Below are 12649 nucleotides of genomic sequence, written 5' to 3'. Positions count from 1 at the left end.
CTGATTTGTTACTTTTGAAATTTTAATAGAGAAAACGAAAAGTCATTCAAATATTAGATATCATTTGTATAATCTATCCTAAAATTTACAATTAGGCTCTAACCTCTTAACTAACTATATGAAAAGTAAATCAGAGACGTGATATGGTAAAGCGTATGCTTTGAGATCTTCAAATCTTAAAAAAGCTACAGGGTTAGTAGCTGGAAACCATAGGATCTAATCTGATTTACATTGTATCAAATTCAAATCCATAGGAAAGCGCACGTATATTTGTTGACTGGATTTTGTATGACTGATGGATTGGATGTGGAATGAATTGTTTGTCCCCACTGATGAACATGACATGTTGGGACTTCATTTCATATTAAAACACGATAATGAAGAAGGTGAACCCAACATCATTTCAAAATACCAATTTGTTCATTTCATGAGATGTTGTACCATGACGCAGTCAAAATTGTTTACGAATACATAACAGGTGGGGAAATATAGATTTTTTTTTTAACCATTCTTGTTTAATACTCATTTTCAACGCATATCTGAAAATGGGTTTAAGATACAATCCTCAGTGGACCTAAATATATGGGGGGGACATGTAAAAATTGAATATATCTGTAAAAAACGAATACTCCTATCCGACATTGGAATTCAAGCAGCAAAGATATTGTTTTTAACCCTACAAGACAGAAGCATCTTCTAGTGAAAAATGTATAAGACATCATCTGTCTTCTTGTTTTGTATACAACGAATCAGTAATGAAAGTAATAGAAACACTGTAGAATTGGAACTGGCATTGCACAGTTTTAACATTAAACACTGAATAGAAAATACAATCCAGGACTCCAATATTCATTGGCCTTTGTTTTTCCATTTAATTCTTTGTTCACTCAATGCTTTATTGTTCATTGGCCTTTTTTTTCTAAGACAGGTTCTCATCTGAAGTTCATTAACCATTCATTTAGTTTTGCATGTGGGGTGTGTTGAAATTTAGATAAAATGATTGAATTCTGTCTTGAAAGTTAAAAGCTACCAATACAATGTCAACTGCAAGAAATAAATGTAAGCTACCGATGAGCATGATCTGGGCAGAGTATTGATATCTTGGACCAGTAATATCATATGTTAATTAAATGAAAGCGTGTTCCTATCCATTCCCATATCACCATATCTTGCTTTTCTTATCAATTATTGCCTATTTGACTAAGAAAAGGTTAATCCTTTTTGTCCCTTAAAAAGGAAAAAATAATAATATTTGTATTGATAAAATATATCTCTAACCTGGTGTTTCATGTTATTGAACTTTTTAACAAAAATGATCAATAATTTTTTTGTCATATCTTCATAAGGGCCATTAGCATTCATAACTTTCTCAACTTCCTTTCTTTTTTTAACCTCAAACTGAATAAATCTATGATTAATTTTTTTTCTCATACATTTGCTTTTAGAAAAAAATGAAGTCGAGCTACTAAATGGCACATTTACCAAAGAGGTTAGCATCCAATATACAGACACTAGTATATATCTTTGTTCATGTGATCTAACATTTTTCCCCATGTTCAAACACGTATATCAGACATATAATTGGGGAAAAAAGACTAGGATATACATGGATGACTTTCAAATTACAAAGCAGAAGGGAGGTTTCATCTCTGCAACTGCTCAGAAATGTTAGGGGTGGATGCTGCTGCTGTCCCGCCATTCTCGTTCCATTATCCACAGGCACAGGCAGTCCCCAGCTCTCTGTCTCTGAGGGTTCTATGACTTTAATGGACCCATCTGTCAGTCCCACAGCTAACTGATTGACTTCCTCTGGGTGTGTCGCGACTACAAATGCGTGTATGGTTTGACTGTAACAGTAGAACATTTAACTAAAAAAGCAGAACAGTGTTTCTTCATATACACTCATCCATATACGACTATACATCCTCAGCACGAAGGAACAATGTCGTCCACTGATTAGACCTCCTCGACGCGAAAGAATAATGTCATCGTCAGGTTTGACATCGAGCAAATCATTTAAAGCGACCAAATCTCTTCAACGTGAATGAGGAGTGTCGGTTTCAACATCAAATTATCTCCAGGCAATCAAACTTCCTCAATGTGAAAGAACAGTGTTGTCTTCAGATGCAATCTTTCAAATACGACTAGCTAACCTCAACACGAAGGATAGATATAGGCGGATGGTGCAATACGACATTGGAGCTTTAGACTATCGGCATCGAACACTCAAATGTTGCCATCAGTAAAAGTAGTATAAACTAGCTGGCTGTTGAAGGAATATGCTGCACTTGATATAGGTGAAGAAAGTACATCTTGGGGCATCCACTGCAATATAAAAGAGCATTAAAATTTGTTCACCACATATATTCAAATTCATTATCTAGGCTGTAGGCCTTTTACCTGTCGAATGCATTCCATCTTGTTAGCATCATATACTGCAAGTACTGTTTCATGACACACTAATAGGCGAACCTGATCAGAGTGAAATTCCACACGAGTGGGACCCTGAGGGGCCTCTCTAGCTGGCAGTTGAAAGGAAACTGAATTTATCTTTTTCCAGTTGCCAGTGTTCCAAAAGAAAAGCTGCAAAAGAAGGAAGCACATAACACTAATTGTAATAAAGAACAATTAGGATCACTGGTCATATATATCTACCAACTAGAAGAGAAAATACAAAGCATTAGAAAAGATTAGGGCATAATGCAAGAGAATGAGAAAAGTTTGTTTCAGGCAACAGAAATTAATTTGTCTTTCAGCAAGAAAAGAAGCATGGGAAACATTTCGTAAGGTATTAGATACAATGATCTCATTTTCAGTAGGGTGAACTGTTCATATAATGTTCATTTGTTAAGCTAAATAAACAAGTATGAACAAAATTTTATGTTCATTTAATAATCGAACGGACCCGAACAATACAAAGGTGTGTTCGGTTCGTTTATGTTCATAAACAAGCTCGTTTATAAACTCATTTATAAACTTATTTACCTGGTTCTTCTTTTCATTTTATTTTTTTTACATTTTAAATATTAATGAAGATATGGACTAAATTAAACACAGAATAAACTTTAGAGTTCAAACTATGAAATCTAAGGAGTTAAAGGACCAATAGTGTAATTTCACCATTTTGGAATATATAAACAAGCATGTTTACTAACACCAAACAAACATTTTTGACAATAATAAATAAACGAATATGAACATATTAAAAAATAAAAAAAACGAACACGAATACAACCTTATTTCTGATTCATATACACCCCTAATTTTCAGAATCCGACGTAGTAAAATTACTCTTATTATATAGGCAACCTAACCAAAGCAAATGCAGAAACAAGTATATTTGATCTCTTTTCCATGTCTTCATTAGAAATAACGATATGCAGATATATGCACAACCAGACAGAGTGATTCAATGGTTTAAGAATACCTGAGGGTCAGCACCCGAAGAAACCAAGAAGTTATGACTGATTGAAAATGCGAAACCAGTGATCCGGTTTTGGTGACCATTCAATCCTGTTATGACCTAAAGGGAAAAAGTACATCTTTTCATATTGAATATAAAATCTGTAAAAATATTCAAATATATACTTAAATCATCTATCTTTTTCTCTTTGACACAGTATATATGGATGACTAAGTCTTCCATTCCAATTACTATCATATTATTATCTTGAGGATGAAAAGCCATGAAGGTCGAAGAAGTGGCAAAGATTAAAATTGTAATTACCTACAAATCAAGGCAATATCATATCAAGCAAAAAAAACACTATTGATGGGATCATATTAAACATAAAAATATTAGTTACCTCGAATGTCATCATATTAAACAATGAAACCCTTCCACCAAATGCAGGCATTACATGTAGAAATCAAAGTAAATATTAGTTACCTTGAATGTCATGGTATTAAACAATGAAATCAGTCCACCAGACGCAGACATTATATAGGAGTCATTTTTTCACAGCGCTAGGCATGGAACTACATATTGGGAAAAATATGGGACATGAATACTCATAACAAGACCAGTGTTTGGTTGCAGAGTTGTGGAATAATGCTAGCAGTGGCCTACAAAACCACATAAAAAAAAATACACAGTTTTCTACCAATCATATGTAGAAAACATCACATGAACCTTCATATATAGTTTTGCATTTAGAATTGTATGTCTTCAAAGTATAAACCACCTTCCAGCTAGCATTTTGTTTGCTTCGACACCATTTCCAAAGCTTTAGGACTCCATTTGAGCAAAGAGCAAGAATCCCGACGCCAGAATTTGTGTAAAGAAGTCTAGCAACCTTGACATACAGGCAATTTAAAAATCACAGAAGCAATAAACTGAAAAAGACAACCCCCTGAATAATTACATATATTTATTATATATTTGTGTGGGAAGAAGAAAAAGAGAGAATGGACAAAAGAAACCTTGCTAGCAGCATCCGAATTGTGTGGCAAGGTGACTGTTGGACATTCAGTATGGTCAACAATCTCTGTTAGTTCCCAAGGTTTGGTATTATCAGACGCATCCTCCAAATTTCTTGGCTTTTCAGTGCCTCTACTCATTCTCTCAACTCCATCCTATAAGAAATTGTGATTAGAATTAGATTCTAGTTTAAAATATTGTAGAATTGCATCTGAAGACAAGAAAACTAAACTGCAGAGCCGGATACATGATCCATTACCAAGAAAAAGTTGTCAAAAGAAGCTCAGTACAAGCAAATGCAAAGCAAGTTAGCATTGTGATGCAAGATAAAACCTTTATCTCAAGAGGTATTCTAGATGCTTCATAAGATCGAGCCTCCATTGCCCTTAATGCCATAAGACCATTGACATTTGCAAGAACCTTTAATCCATTGTCTGCTGTAGTAACAACAAGCAAATTTCCTTGTTGAATCTCAATCAGGGAAAACTCTTGTTATAATATCGTAACGATGATTGTCGGCAAACAAATAAACACGATCGAAAAGGAAAAATAAAGAACACCAGGATTTACGTGGTTTCCCCTCAAAGGGGTAATCTTCAGTAATGGACATTGACCGATCCAAGCTTTTTCTAGGCTTGGATTTAGTCTTCACATCGACTTGGTTATCATAAGTACCAACTTTGCTCACAAATGTTTCACCTGAGCAATATCATGCATAGCACGATCTCGATCATCAATGATAGTTCATCTTCAAATTCATTATGTTCACGAAATTGAATTCTTTTCTGCTTCACATAACCGTTCTGACCAGGGTTATTTTATTCAATAATGTTATTTGTCACGGTGGATGAAACACCAATTGTATTATCTAAAACTGTTGAACCTTGTAGAACATAAAACTTGGTAGTCTTTCTCTGCCCTTTCGACACAACAAGAGAGTCCTTGCAAATTTTCATAGCTCCGCCTTCACTAGAGAATTTGTACCCTTTTGAATCTATAGTACCTAACGAAATTAGATTTCTATTCAAATCTAGAACATGTCTCACATTGTTCGAACAATCCCATCGAACATCTTAATCTTGATTGTGCCAATACCTATGAATTTACAAGGGACATTATTTTCCAAAAATACATCACCTGTATAAACAACTTCATACGTCGCAAACCAGTCACGATTAGGTCTCATATGAAAACTACTACCAGAGTCAAGTATTCACCCATTAATTGTTATAAAGTTGTCGTCAGCCGCAACTAGGAGTTTTCTGTTATCGTACTCCTCTACTATACCGACCTCACCAGATTTCTCAGAGTTATGCTCTCCAGCTTCTCTTTTGATTTTATTTTGCAACTTGTAACACTCCGATTTAACATGACATTTCTTTTTACAATAAGACAAATTTTACCTTGGTTGGAAGATTTTGTTCTACCCCTTCCAATATTATCAGAAGAACGCTCGCCTTTTCTCCCACTGTTTGAGCTAGTCGATTCATGCATCACGAGACCATCTGCCTAGGGCTCGAAACCATATACAAGATATTTCATCCTGTCAAACGAGTGCAGACCATTGTAAACTTCTTCAAGAATGAGTGTTTAGTGATTGTACAAGATTGTATCTCTGAAAGACGAGTAAGAAGGAGGCAGTAAACATAGGAGGATCAGTCCTAAGTCTTCTTGATCATACTTCACTTCTAAACTTTCTAGATCAGAGACAAATTCATTGAATGCGGTCAGGTACTATTCAAGAGACGAACCTTCCGCCAACTTGAGCGAATAAAGACACTGCTTTAGGTGCAACTTGTTGGTTAATTATTTCTGCATGCAAAATTGCTCCAATTTTGTCCACAAAGATGCAACTGTTTTTTCTTTCAACACATCCTGTAAATTTTAATTTGATAAGTATAAAAGAACCTAAGAAAGAGTTTTACGATCCTTACGCTTTTCCTCATTCGTCCATTGTGTTACTGACTTCTCATCAAATCCTTTTATTGCATCATCGAGATCTAACTGTACAAGAACATCCCGAATTTTCACTTGCCATAGCGAGAACCAGGTGTTTCGATCCAACAGCGGAATTTCATACTTCATTGTTGCTATAATCTTGAACCCGAAGCTCTTATACCAGTTTGCTATAACATCGGAACGATGATTATCGGGCAAATAAATAAACACAACTGAAAAGGAAAAACAAAGAACACCAGGATTTACGTGGAAAACCCAATGAGAAAAACCACGGGCAGAGGAGAAGAATTTTACTAATATGAAGGAATAAAATACAAGAGGATTTTGATGAAAGAAAAGAACTTGATTTCTAACTCTGACCCTTAGTATCTATTTATAGGAATAAATACTTGATTACAAAGAAAAACTAAATAAAGTAGAAAACTACTTTAATAAAGTTTTCTAATTTTAATCAAACTCAGTTTACTACTTTCCCAATATTTATATATTAATTAATTTGTGTCACTTTGAATTCGAGCCAAACTCTAACAAATTTGTTATATTTTGACCCAAATTAGAATTGGTAATTAAGTTGGATTTTATTGTAATTGTTTTAGGCAAGAATTCTTATTAATTAAGAATTCTTGTTGATAAAGTATTTGACTTTATAAATAGAGAATGTCTTAACTTAATTAGTGAAAGATAATTTTTTTTTGGAGAGATGTAATCTTTCTGGGATTTCTGTAACTTTTGGGGTTTATGTTAAAGATATAGTTTTGTAGAGATTGAGAGAATTTCGGGATACATCGGGTTTTGGGATACATATGATATAATGTACTTGTACTCTTCGTGTTCTCTACATCTGTAGTGGATTCTTGTTCATCTCGCCCGTGGAGGTAGGCAAGGTCGAACCACGTTAAATCTTGTCTCTTGTGCATGTCTTATTTTATGTTGATATTGCTTTGATTATTTTTCCACTTTCATATTATAATAATATAAGAGTGGAAGAGGTGGAGAACTTGTTCGTTGAAGTGAAGAATTGTTTTTGTTGAGTTTGGTTGTCACATCAAATTTTGGTGTTTTTTGTCTCAAAACCTTTGCACTTTCAGAATTCGTATCAAGGTGGAGATTTGTTAGAATTTGACTCAAATTCAAAGTGGCACAAATTAATTAAAATATAAATATTAGAAAAATAGGAAACCCAATTTGATTAAAAGTATAAAACTTTATTAAAGTATATTTCTACTTTATTTAATTTTCCTTCGTAATTAAGTATCTATCACTATAAATAGATACTAAAGGTCATGGTTAGAAATTAAGTTTTTTTCTTTCATCAAAATAATCTTGTATTTTCTTCCTTCATATTAGTAAAATTATTCTCCTCTGCCCGTTATTTTTCCCTTTGGGTTTTTTGCATAAATCCTGGTGTTCTTGTTTTTCCTTTTCGATCGTGTTTATTTGTTTGCCGATAATTATCGTTCTAATATTATAACAACTCTATACATCCAAATCCAGATTACCAATTTGAAATCAAAGTATTTACATTCAAATAGTTGCAAAAAAAGGAAGCTCAAATGAAAATTGAGATGCTAACCGGCAGTTCCCCCCCCCCCCCAAGCTTCTGTGCTGGTGAGAATATCCGTATAGTCCATATCCACCAACTGCCAAAAAGTGATCCTTTGTTGTGTCAAATTGTACTACACCACTAGTGTTCTTGCTAAAACCAGAATATTTCCTCTTTATTTTTCCCTCACTGTCATCCCATTCAGCCAAAAATGAATCCCCATCTTTACTTGTCCCACAAGAGAATAACCTGAATTAGAGGGAGGACAGTTCATTAGTTGCTTCTCTTGTATAGCTAATGAGACATATAGCATCAGTTGAGAGGAAAAGACCAACCATTTCAGGTACTACTTATATTTTCATCTACTTACCTACTACCATCAGCACTATAGAGCATTCTGCCACACCATTTTCCAGGAGCATCATTGTTAATACTCGGGATCGGATTGTCATATAGCCAAACCTTGATTTTTCCATCAATGGAAGTTAAAAATATAAACTGTAACAATATGATAGAAGTTCATGCAATAGCTTAATGCACAAACAATTACAATTGAGGAACACGTTTATCAAGTCCTGATCTGGTAAAAGCTGATTAATAAAACATGAAACTGATAAAATGTAAGGCAAATAATACAGATGCAAAACATTTTCCAAGGCTTATAGAAGGGATATGACAAAATATGCACTGACACCACTGCCTTCTGACCTTCTGAAGAGATGAAGTTCCAGTATACAAAGTAAAAAGAACAGTACAATTTATCATCTATTATATAGTAATACATATAACTGATATGTGATGTCACAGGTTTAGTAGTTGTAAGTATTTCTGATACAAAAAGCTGTCTTGTTTCATCTTACAGATTAGAATACAATAAAATTGCATCACATGGTTACACGGGCAACATGTAATAGTCAATTGCAGCAGACACAAGGTACTTCTACATCAAAATGTCATCTTATCCACAATAAAGTACCTTCCCTTAATGCATAAAATATCTTCCACACTTCATTAAAAGAAACCTCTTACCGGAAGATTTTCCTTCTGATGAGGACAAACAGAATACACAGGTGCCTCATGGCCTTCAAAATTACAAAGTTTGCTTCCATTCAAACCCCACACCTACAGATTGTTATTGAAACTGAGAACAAATGAAGTTCAAACAGAAAATGAACAAACAGTTCATTCTATTCACTTTCCTCACCTTTATTAGCTTATCATCTCCACAAGTAACAACACATAGTTTTTTGTTTGGTAAAGAGAAAGCTATATCGTTGACACCACCCACATGAGGATCAATCTATCAGAAATCAGAAAGGTATCAGTTTACAGTTAAGAGTAATACTTCCTTAAGAAAGAAATAAGAAAATGAATTAGATAAATACCTCTAGACGTGGACAAAGATCATTAGACACTTGATATGCATGCAAATGAACAAGATGTTCCTTAAATGCAATTCCTGTAACAAGAAAATTTCAATGAAGCAGCCCAAAACTGGATTTATTAAAGGAAAATCACTTTTACTGCACGTACCAATCAAATTTCCATGTGAGCTCCAAGCTACACGGTTTACAGATATGGATGAATCTTTATCAATTTTAGCCTGCAAAAGATCTCAATTATAATCCTAAGAGATGTATATTACCAAAATTCCAGCATTCAAGAAGTAGCAAGCAAATGAATAAACCTTATCCTGTTGCAAGAAAATTTTAAGATGGAAGAGAATGAGGAGATAAAAAAGAGACACACACACACAGTCGATTGAGTTACGAGGACATGGTTTGTCCTTAAAGTAGAGTTTTGAAGAGGAGAAGTAATTTAAAAAGGAGATGGGCCAAGTCTTCAGTAACAGAAACAATACGAGTGCTATAATTAGTGAAGTAACAAGCATTTATGGACACAGGAGATTAACTTGTCAAATATTCAGACATATTTATCTCAGTCAAATGCAATATTCCTACTGCTTTCAGTAATAACAAGATTTTTTTTTTGGGTTCAAAGATGCAATATCAACCTTAAAAAGACCTGAACAAGCAGCCATATACCATATCTTGAATGGTTCTGTCAGTTACCTCTCGCGCTTGCCAAGTTCCCACAAGGAAATTTCACCATTGCTACAACCAACTATTAAGAAAGATGCAAAGAAAAATAAGAAAATACAACCTATTGCAACAAAACTAAAGGAATGAATGTTGATCTAAAAAAATATAGGTAAGATGGTTTTGTAAAGTTCTATGCGATCTTACCAGTGAGTAACGAATGATGAGAAGGATGGAAATCCATGCTTGTCGCTTTGGATCCCTGGTGAATGGTACAAGCAACAGATTTGGGTAGGTCATCAATTGACCATGAAGCTTGATGAGCAGGAGCAGGATATGTGACCTGGAAACATCAATTAAGAATCCAATTAATTGATATCATACGTTACAGCACAATAGCTAAATATGTAGGAAGCATCTCATCAACAACAAATTTACCTCAGCAACAGATTGTGCAGACCGCAACCGTTTCTTTGACAGTGTATTTGACTGTGTTCTCGGACGTTTCAAATGTAGAACTGAGGGAAAATTGATAACCAAAGTTACCTAAGGAATTAATAAAAAATGACTCTTCTCAAATTAAACTTAAATCAATTTCAAGGATTATAAGACCAATGTCCTCGAGTCATTATTCCCACATTTTTACTAACAGGGGAACAAACAAAAAGATGGCAGAAAACACAAAGAACAGATATAATACACGTTCCAGAAAAATTTACTCACGTGAATAAGATATATGAAGGAAAAAGATAGAACTGAGAGGTATCCATCCTTGAAGGAAGTTCATTAATTTTACCTTGATTTTGAGGAACAGGCAAGGGTGAAGCAAAAGCAGGAATAATAGAAGGTTTGATTGCTGAGGAAGGATTGGCATTTACCATCCAGCATGCTAAAGCAGTAGGATTAGGCGGAAAAGACTGCATACCATAACAGGAGACAAAAATCATTAAATTGGTCAGCCTGAGAAACATACGTTAAGGGGAAAAAAAGCATTAAAGTAAAGATTTGGATCATACTCTACCATGCACTCCAAGTGGAGCATAAGCAACTGGAAAAGTTATTGGAGTAGATGCATTACGCTCATCTGGGGACGAACAACGATGATCAGTGAACAAGGATTTTACATCCGGATTAGGCCTTGGATTCTCACACTGCTGGTGTTGCCAAATCAAACTGCAAATAGACAATCAATCAGATTCAACAACATCCACTCCGTAATTACGACCAAAAATTGTCATGTAACAAGATGCAAAAATCAGCTTTGATTAATCAAAGTTCGCAATCGAGCTGGCATCAACGTAGGGAAGAAAAGCTTTTCACTGGTCAAGGGATTTGCCTCTATTAGTTTCTTGACCTGAACCGACATTATGCTCCAGGATGATTTAGTATCACTATAATTTGATAACTGCTCATTTTCCCTACATTATATTAAAAATAAAACAAGTCAAAACTCTTAAACTATAATTCAACATCCAAAACCAACCTTCAAATCCCACAGTCTTCATTGCTTAAAGTTCCCAATTCCCAGTATTGAAAGCTGGGAAATTTCGTTGTAAAGGTCTTCATTAGAAGTGGAAAAAACTTTCAAATCCTTCACTAAAATCTCTGCAGCTTTAGCTCTTTCATTACTGAAACAAAACAAAAACCAACAAAAAATTATATATAATAACAACAAATCCAAGATATTTGACCTTACCTAAGCAAAAAAGGGGAAAAAACAAAGATTACCGGTACAAAGCTTCTAGATACTGCTGCTTTCTGATCTCAAAAAAAAAATCCTCGTTGAATATCCGTTATCATCAACTTTAGTGAACCCAGAAAGGTATTTCTCAACTTCGTCCCAGTCTCCGGCGAGAGTTTTCTCTTCGAAATATTTCATGTTGAAGAAGAATCCCGATTCTTGCTCTAACCTGTGAGGTCCACCACAAAACGAAACAAACTCCATTCAAAATGACGACAGAAACAAAACAAAAATGAAGGTGAATTTAACAGCTTACCTGTGGACGGTGTCTTTAAATTTTTCTTCTTAAAGGAACTGGAGAATCAAAAACACTATATCTCTATGAGATTGAGAGTCGACATTTCTTCTTAAATTCCTTTAAAGAAAATCTTAATCAATTGAGGTATAAGAAACTAGTGGTTTTGGCTTTTGATTTAAAGAAAAAAAAAACAGAGGGAAAGAGGACGAATTGAAAGGGAAATAGGTGATTGAAACGACGGCGCGTGTAGGAAGTTGGCGGCTGGTAATTTTTAAGGTGGGAAATGGGACTGGTTGGAACGGTTAACAGTGGTTCCATTTCATGCTTGGCGTTCAACGAATTACAGTTGAGAGAAGAGAGAGAAATTATTTTCCCTTCTTCAATGCGTTTTTGGAGGGTATCTAAGTTTAACAACCTATCTCTCGATAAGTAATTTACTTATCAATATTCTTGATAAGCTCGCTGTCCTATGAATTTCTGAATCAATAACACGTGAGGTTATGCTGATTTTCGAGCCATTTCTGTGTACAACCGGGTCTTCGTAGAATCGGTTTGTAATTGAGTGAGAATGGGATTTTGGTGATCACGTGGGTATAAATTAAAAGTTTTCTGGACGTTGCTGAATGGACTGTGATGCAGACGATTATAACTTTTTGATTTGCATGTTAAGTGGATAATGATAAAAGGAACTGACGGACCCATATTTTGT

The 12649-nt window shown here is 34.6% G+C and overlaps 1 pseudogene; it reads right to left on the bottom strand.

Moving 5' to 3' along the window:
• Positions 1-1537: 1537 nt before the first annotated feature.
• LOC120189618 lies at positions 1538-12258 on the bottom strand (annotated as a pseudogene).
• Between the last annotated feature and the right edge of the window lie 391 nt (positions 12259-12649).

This window comes from Hibiscus syriacus, unplaced genomic scaffold (genome assembly GCF_006381635.1).
Source record: "Hibiscus syriacus cultivar Baekdansim isolate YM2019G1 unplaced genomic scaffold, ASM638163v2 tig00116958_pilon, whole genome shotgun sequence".
Taxonomy (NCBI): Eukaryota; Viridiplantae; Streptophyta; class Magnoliopsida; order Malvales; family Malvaceae; genus Hibiscus; species Hibiscus syriacus.
The sequence above is the reverse complement of the archived record's forward strand: the minus strand, read 5'-3'. Positions and strand labels throughout refer to the sequence as shown.